The sequence below is a fragment of the Neofelis nebulosa genome, chromosome 3 (assembly GCF_028018385.1).
Source record: "Neofelis nebulosa isolate mNeoNeb1 chromosome 3, mNeoNeb1.pri, whole genome shotgun sequence".
NCBI classification, from domain to species: domain Eukaryota; kingdom Metazoa; phylum Chordata; class Mammalia; order Carnivora; family Felidae; genus Neofelis; species Neofelis nebulosa.
The window spans coordinates 159,893,888-159,903,143 of NC_080784.1; the positions used below are offsets into that span (position 1 = coordinate 159,893,888).

General features: G+C 38.8%; 1 pseudogene; it reads left to right on the plus strand.

The window, feature by feature from the left end:
* Positions 1–2,819: 2,819 nt before the first annotated feature.
* LOC131508076 (transforming acidic coiled-coil-containing protein 3-like) lies at positions 2,820–4,584 on the plus strand (annotated as a pseudogene).
* The last annotated feature ends 4,672 nt before the right edge of the window (positions 4,585–9,256 follow it).

Below are 9,256 nucleotides of genomic sequence, written 5' to 3' on the forward strand. Positions count from 1 at the left end.
CTGCTGGAGAGTTGACCTGGAACAAGAAATCAAGCTCAGATTGAAGGATTAGCTTGAGATTGGAGCAAGAGTTCATTCACTACTACACCACATTCATGGATATAGATGAGAATAGAAAAATAAATGTGAATGTGGGAATCTGTGGGTATTTTAATTACTATTATTATTTGCTTTAAATTCTTCAGTTAAGCAAGGAGCAATTTCAAGAGCTGAGAGTAGGATGACAGAGAAATGGTGGAGTATGAGAAAGGGGAAGATGAGTAATAAGTCTCCAGAAAAAAAAGGAGACAAAGAGCTGAGGGCGGGTGGGTGAGAGAAACTTGCTATTACAGCCAGACAAAATTAAGAAAATAGTCAAGATCAATGCTAATAAAATTAAAGGGAGAGCTATCACATATATCATCCTATGTATGCAAAAGTTCTCAAAAAAGACCTTGGGCTAGGGGCGTATAGGTCAATGTGACAGAAATTCCCTAACTAGAAGAGACCTTAGTGCAGGAACGGAATTAGAATTAGAATTTAGAATTAGAATTTAGTTCATGTTCAGGAACTATTTCGGGGCCACGGTGATACCATCACTGTGGCTGCTGCATCATATTTAGAGCAGTGCGTATGGGTCAGGTGCTGAGCTGGAGTTTAGAATTATTACTTCATCTATCCTTCACTGCAAAATTACAAAACAAAAATAAATATATTTATTTGTAGACTAGCAAAGTGACATTTAGAGGAGTTCAGTAACTTGCCTAAAGCTCAAGCTTGTAAGACGTTGGCACAGCCTCAAATACATGCAGTTACATACACTTTCACTTCTCAACTACTTCTTGAAGAATAAATTTTCATTTTACCAATAGCTTCTTTCAGAATCTGATTTACTTCATTTAATTAGTCTAAAGCCACCCCACTTACTCTAAAATAATCATTTGGTCTTTTGAATCCCATAAGTATTCTGTTTTGTGGAGATGTAATTCAAGTGTAAGTAATCATGTATAATTTCATGTGTTGCTACTGAAAAATTTGGAAAATACATTCATATTTACTTTTCCATTTCAACTGTACTTCAATAAAAATGAAATAGAATAAAATAAAATAAAATAAATAAACAATACATCCATATTTCCATCAACATCTTAAGACCTTTATTCATATCACCTCTTGGTAAATATCTACCCAAACTGAAAATCCTGTCTCTCTTTGTCTCCTTCTTTTATCTCTTTGCTTCTTCTGTTCTTTCTAAAGACCTGGTTGTACCCTGACATTTCCTAATTCATTTTTGCTGACCTTCTACCTTTCAGTTTATCTTTTCCATCCCTACTGTTACAGGTCTTTCCTTGATGATCAGTCCCCATATATGTCACTTTGAAGATTTCCTGCTATGACTTTCAGAAATAATGGCTCAAAATTCCTTTATCTGCTGACATGGCCCCCTTTTCTTCCTTTGTTATCATCACTATGATGCAGCTCAGACCCTAAATTCCAGTGTTAGGAAATGCCCTAGCTAACTTATACGTATGCATTTAGCATTTATCCTAAGCAATAATTTATTTAGAATCTACCCTTTGCCAGGTAGTGACATGCCTGGATAAAATCACATGCTTCTATATTACCAAACCAAAAATGCTTTAAATAATAAAAACCAAGAGATAAGAAAGTCACCCCAGAATCGGGCTAATATTAGAAGTTTTAGGATCTAAATTCAGCAACTGGTGTCAAAACCAAAAACAAAAAATGTATAGTCAATATCATCTTAGAAAGAGATACAAATTCTCTAATAAGTCTACACAAGGAGTTTTTTTCTGTTATTGTCTCTTCAGTTGAACACCAGAATGTCTTAGATCTGAGAGTCAAACAGTATGAAAAATAAGTATCTTTATTACTCAGGATAGTGAGGTTCTCAGATGATGAGAAGCACATGGGAATTGAGACTGACTGAGGGAAGAGCAGATCCATGCCTGCCCTCTTAGATTTATTTGGGCAGAAGCTCATTAGATAGAATGGCAGCCAGGGTACTACGGATACTATATATACCCTATATGGAATTTAGGGTATAAACCGTTATAGCTCTTTCTGTTTATTTATTTTTATTTATTCATTTATTTGTTTACACCAGGAGCCAAATTAAATGTGCCTATGCTTTTTTTTAAGCTTTTATTTTAATTCCAGTCAGTTAACAGACAGTGTTCTATTAGTTTCAGCTGTACGATACGGAAGCAACACTTCCATACATCACCCAGTGCTCCTCATGATAAGTACACTCCTTAATCCCCATTACCTCTCTAACCCATCCATTCACCCCCGTCCCCTCTGGTAACCATCAGTTTGTTCTTTATAATTAAGAATCTACAGGGGTGCGCCTGGGTGGCTCAGTCAGTTAAGCATCAGACTCTTGGTTTTAGCTCAAGTCATGATCTCACAGTTGAGCCGTGAGTCAGGCTCCTTGCTGACCATAGAGCCTGCTTGGTATTCTCTCTCTCTCTGTCTCTCTCTGTCTGTCTCTGTCTCTCTCATTCTCTCTGCCACCCCCCCCCCCCACTCATGCTCTCTCTCTCTCAAAATAAATAAACTTAAAAAAAAAAAGAGTCGGTTTCTTGATTTTTCTCTCTCATTTTCCCTTTGTTTGTGTGTATTGTTTCTTAAATTCCACATATGAGTGAAATCATATGGCATATGTCTTTCTATGACTTATTTCACTTATCATTAAACTTTCTAACTTCATCTTTGTCATTGGGAATGGCCATATTTCATTCTTTTTTATGTCTGAATAATATTCCATATATATATGTATATATATATATACATATATATATGTATATATATATATAATGGAATTAGAGAAAAGTTTTATATCCACCTCTGAAATCCTAGAAGACCCTTCCCAGCTGCCTCCTCAAGACAGAACAGAAGACACTCACAGATCCACCAGAGAAAGCTCAAACCTGCTCACAGCTTCCTCAGGCATGGCTACTTTGCTCCCTGGTACTCACCCCAAAGGAGTATGTGAAGAAGGGCCCCTCATAGACATGCCTGGTGAGGCCGGCCAGCCCTGAAGACACTTCTGGTTCTGGGAACATTATCCTGACCAGCCCTCTGAAGCCTGGAGGGGCCACATCCCCAAGTCCTCAGAAGGAAGAAGCTGATGGACAAAGGGCCACCTCTTGGAGGAGCCGGCCCATAGGGCTAGAATTTGATTTCTCTGACAATGTCATCAGCAAAAGTTTGCCCCCACAAGGAAACTGAGGAAAAGACGTGGCCTTAAGCCTCCTTCTAGGATACCAGAGGCAAGGCAGGAAAATGCACCTGAGGAGGTGGGTGTGGGGCCCATTTCGCTTCTCCAGGGGTCTTACAACCTGGACTGAAACAAGCTGGATGACCTGAACCTTAAGTCATTTGAAAGTGGAGGAGAGGCCTAGCCCCCAGAATAGGCCAGCAGGGCCTGTGGCCAGGCATCTGCATGCTGGTCTGGAGGCCACAGGGCACTTCCCTCCAAGCCATAAGGTGCCTTCAGCCTGGGTAGATGACACACCTGGGATGCACACCGCCTCAGGGACCCTAGGCACAGTGGGTGAGGACGAAGCTGCCAACTGTGCCAGTACATCAGTGTCCCCTACTCCTAGGCGTGAACTGGAGCCTGCCGCAGACCTGGTTGAGGAGCACTTCAGAAACCCAGCTGAGGCTCAGGAGCCAATGTGGATTATCTGGAGCAGTTTGGGAGTTCCTCATTTAAGAAGTCAGACCCGAGAAAAGAGTCCTTGTAACTCAAGTTTGACCCACTCCTGAAGGATAGTCCTCACACCGGTGCCTGTGGCTCCAGGGACCAAAAGTGAACAGAACATGGCTGTGCCTTCCTGGGTAAGCCCTCCTGAGGGGAAGCTAAGGGTACCTGACTTCCCAGGAGCCCTAGGTACTCCCGTGCTGGACACCCCTCGATATGTCATTGGATCTAGGGGTCCACTGCTGCCCGTGGGGTCCTTCATGGACTTGCTACAGTATAGCTAGAAGGATGTGGGTAGAGCAGTGGAAATCATGCGAGAGGAGAACATGTTGCTAAGGAGTCAGTGTGAGGCATTCCATGCAAAGAATCCGAAGATAGGAAAGATGATGGGCAGGTTTGAAGGAATTGTGTACCAGGCGACGGAGGAGGCTCAGAAACAGAGGGAACTTGCAAAAGCTGAGATCCAGATGATTCTGAAGGAAAAAGACCAACTCACTGCAGACCTGAGCTCCATGGAAAAGTCTTCCTCTGACCTCTTCAAGGGGTTTGAGAAACAGAAGGAGATGATCAAGGGGTATCCCATGAATGGAGAATCACTGAAGAAGTGTCTCAAAGATTACATAGCAGAATTGAAAATGAAGGCCAGAGGTACCAGGCTCTGAAGTCCCACGCAGAGGAGAAACTCCAGCTCACAAAGGACGAGATCACTCAGGCGTGCAGCAAGGCCCAAGTCGAGGCCTTGGCCTTCCAGGTAAGCCTCAGAAAGGAACAGATGCACATCCACTCACTGGAGAAGACATTGAGCAAAAGACTAAGGAAAAGGAGGAACTACTTGAATCTGTGATGATTTCATCTCCAAGATGGGAAAGGTCTGATGTGGAAGCCCCTTCCCCAGCCCCCAAGTGCCTGTGTCTGTGTCTGTCTGTCTGACTGTGTGTCTGTGGAAGGTTTCATGTTATTTCTTTTCTCTTAACCTCACCTCAGTTCTAAACTTGATTGCATTAACAAGAAGACTAAATAAAGTTTCCCTTCAGTTTGCGTGTCTATATATCTTCTATTATATAGTAGATAAATATCACTTCTTTTTCTTTATCTATTCATCTATTGATGGACAAAGGCTGTTTCCATAATTTGGCTATTGTAATAATGTTGCTATAACCATAACATAGGGGTGCAGGTATCTCTTTGAATTAGTGTTCTTGTATTATTTGGGTAAATACCAAGTAGTGTGATTGTGCGATTACTAGGTCATAAGGTAGTTCTTTTTTAACTTTTTTTATCTATCTATCTATCTATCATACCATACCATACCATACCATATACCATATATATATATAAACTTTTCAACACGCAAACTGAAGGAAACTTTATTAGTCTTCTTGTTAATGCAATCAGGTTTAGAACTGAGGTGAGGTTAAGAGAAAAGAAAGAACATGAAACCTTCCACAGACACACAGTCAGACAGACAGACACAGACACAGTCACTTGGGGGCTGGGGAGGAACCTCCAGAAAGAACATGAAACCTTCCACAGACACACAGTCAGACAGACAGACACAGACACAGTCACTTGGGGGCTGGGGAGGAACCTCCATACTGTTTACCACTGTGGCTGCACAAGTTTGCATTCTCACCAACCATGCACGAGGATTCCTTTTTGTCCACATCCTTGCCAATACCTATTGTTTCTTCTGTATTTTATTTTAGTATTCAGACAGGTTTGAAGTGATATCTCATTATAGTTTTGATTTTAATTTCCCCAATCATGAGTGATGATGAACATCTTTTCATATGTCTGTTGGCCATCTATATGTTTTCTGTGGAGAAATGTCTGTTCATGTTTTCTGCCCATTTTTTAATCTAATTTTTTGGTTTGGGTGTTGAGTTTTCTAAGTTCTTTATAGATTTTGGATACTGACCCTTTACTGGACATGTAATTTGCAAATATCTTCTCCCATTCAGTAGATTGATTTTAGCTTCATTTATTGTTTCCTTCTTTGGGCAGAAACTTTTTATTTTGATGCAGTCCCCATAGTTTATTTTTGCCTTTATTTACCTTACCTCAGGAGATGTATCTAGAAAGACGTTGTCATGGTTGATGTTAAAAAAGTTACTGCCTGCATTCTCTTCTAAGATTTTTATGGTTTCAGATCTCACATGTAGGTCTTTAATCCATTTTGAATTTATATTTGTGATGGTGTAAGAAAATGGTCCAGTTTCATTCTTTTGCATGCTGCTGTCCAGTTTTCCCAACTCCATTTGTTTAAGAGACTGTCTTTTTCCTATTGTATTTTCTTGCCTCTTTTGTCAGAGAGTAATTGGCCATATAATTGCAGATTTATTTCTGGATTTTGTATTCTGTTCCATTGATCTCTGTGTTTATTTTTGTGCCAGTACCATATTATTTTGATTACTACAGCTTTAAATATAACTTGAAGTCAATATTTTGATGCCTCCAGCTTTGCTTTTTTTTTTTTTCAAGTTTGCTTTGGTTTTTGTCATTCTGTACAACTTTTAGGATTGTTTTAGTTCTGTGAAAAAAATGCTGGCTGTATTTTGATAGTGATTGCATTAAATGTGTAGAATGCTTTGGGCAGTATAGACATTTTAATAATATTTGTTCTCAGTCTATGAGCATGAAATATCTTTCCATTTCTTTGTGTCATCTTTAATTTCCCTCATCAGTGTTTTTATAGTTTTCAGTACAGGTCTTTCTTCTCTTTGGTTAAGTTTATTCCCAGGTATCTTATTTTTCTGGGTGTAGTTGTAAATGGGATTATTTTTTTTAACTTCTCTTTCTGCTGTTTCATTATTGGTGTATAGAAATGCAACAGATTTCTGTACATTGATTTTGTATCCTGTGACTTTACTGAATTTGTTTATCAGTTCTAGAAGTTTGTGGGTAGTGTCTTTCAGGTTTTCTTTTTTATTTAAGTTTATTTATCTACTTATTAGAGAGAGAGAGTGAGAGAGAGCAGGGGAAGGGCAAAGAGAGAGAACCCCAAGCTGGCTTTGCACTGTCATCGCAGAGCCTGACGTGGGGCTCGAATTCACAAACCATGAGATCAAGACCTGAGCTGAAATCAAGAGTCAGATGTTTAACGGACTGAGCCACCCAGGCTCCCCTCTTTTTTTTTTTTTTCATACTATCATGTTATCAGCAAATGGTGAAAGTTTTACTTCTTCCTCAATGATTTGGATGCCTTTTATTTCTTTCTATTGTTAGATTAATATGGCTAGGACTTCTAGTACTATTCCAGTTGGCTAAAGTGGTGAGAGTGGATATCCTTGTCTTGTTCCTGACCTTAGGGGAAAAGCTCTGAGTTTTTTCCCATTAAGGATGATGTTAGCTATGGATTTTTCTTAGATGGTCTTTATTATGTTGAGGTATGTTCCCTCTAAACCTACTTTGTTGAGGTTTTCTATCACGAATGGATAGTGTACTTTGTCAAATGCTTTTTCTGTGTCTTTTGAAAATGATCATATGGTTTTTATCCTTTCTCTTATTGATATGATGTATTACATTGATTGATTTGTTAATATTAAACCACTCTCACAGCCCAGGAATAAATCCCACTTGATCGTGCTAAGTGATTTTTTTTAAAGTATTGTTGAATTTTATTTGCTAGTATTTTATTTACAATTTTTGCATCTATCTTCATCAGGGGTATTGGCCTGTAGTTTTCTTTTTCAGTGGTGTCTTTATTTGGTTTTGGTATAAATGTGCCTATGTTAAACACAATTGTATATCTACAGGCACTTAAGAAACTCAAATATAAAACAGGCACTAGCCTTTGGTCACCATTATCAGTCAGAAAAGCAATGTTCTGATTCCAGGCCCATACTTTGCTAGATACCCAAATTTAGTTTCTAGATATCTATTTTTATTACTTCCCAAGACGTTTATAAAACTAGCTTATAAACTCTGAAGTCTTCTACAATTATAAAACTATTATCATGGTCTTCTCTAATGGATGTGATATTATCAGAAGTAGATTTTTTTTGGTCTTACGTTGTGTCTTATTTTCTGCAGGGGTGTGAAGAATGTTTATGAAGGGCACAGAACTCATTCATGGAGAAGGAAGAGAATTTTTTAAAAGCCTGTTGGCCAGATTAAGAGTAAACCTATTGTGTATAAAAATTGTGATTGAATGTGTGCTAGTAGAGTTATCAGGAAAGTTTAATCAGCCAGTTTAAACCACTTCTTAATCCCTGCCAGCATCTTACCCTTTACACCACTGTTTAATAGGAAAGCATAGGCATGTCAATAAAGGACATCACCACAATCAACGATTCCATGAAATGCTGGCTGTCACACCAGCTGCCTAATCCACTATTACTCCACTGCCAATTCCACCTTCAAAGAAAAATGATAACACAGATATTTGATTGAATTTAGACGTCAGTCCTTCCTAGCATGTCAGTTATAAATTGCAGAAGCTAAATTGTATGACTTTTCCAAAATAAAATCAGTTTTCAATGAAACTGTCCACCTTCATATCGATTCAGTTGGAATAAAACACAATCTTTTCACTACAAGTAATATTTCATCTTGGAAAATGATGCCATAAGAAATAATGTAAAAGTACTAATTAAACTCAACTGGCATCTATACTATGCAGTAAGCATGGAAATGCCCTTTTGCAAATGTTTTGTATTTTTTGAGCCTCTTTTTTTGATTCTTATATTCTTCCAACCTTTTTCTCTTCAATGTACACTCAGGTAATGATCTTTCATTCATGTGGAGTTGTAAATAATTGAAAAGGTATATTGTTCCTACTGAATTCTTTTTATCTCAAAGTATTAAGCTAAATAAATGAATGTCTAAAGGTAGACTATCAAGGGACAACCAACGGAATTGTTATCTACTTTGCTGAGCAAAAGACCAATTTTTTGTTGACAGACTGATGCTTGCCAATGCTAATCTACTAAAGAAATTGTCACAGCAGACATATACAGCAAGCCAGTAACATTTGGTGATTGCAAAAAAATTTGCTGATATTGGATATTTTGAAGTAAAAATAATTGAATAAATAACATAATGGACAACCTATATCACATCACTCAAAATAGCTCTTTAGGGGCGCCTGGGTGGCGCAGTCGGTTGAGCGTCCGACTTCAGCCAGGTCACGATCTCGCGGTCCGTGAGTTCGAGCCCCGCGTCGGGCTCTGGGCTGATGGCTCGGAGCCTGGAGCCTGTTTCCGATTCTGTGTCTCCCTCTCTCTCTGCCCCTCCCCCGTTCATGCTCTGTCTCTCTCTGTCCCAAAAATAAATAAAAAATGTTGAAAAAAAAATTTAAAAAAAAATAGCTCTTTAATGTGTTGATTAAGTGAAGAATATGGGTTTTCAGAAAATCCCTGGAAAGTCATTTATTATACTTGGCTAATTTTAGTGACACAAATTTTTAGTGCCCCTAACCAGCCTCATTTTGCAAATTTTCTTCTCAGTGTCTCTATTCTGACTGCCAACGTGGGTGCTAATTAGCATCAATTTTGCTGGTAATATTTTTCTCCTCTTGGGGACGGAGTACAGCTGTTCACTAGGAAC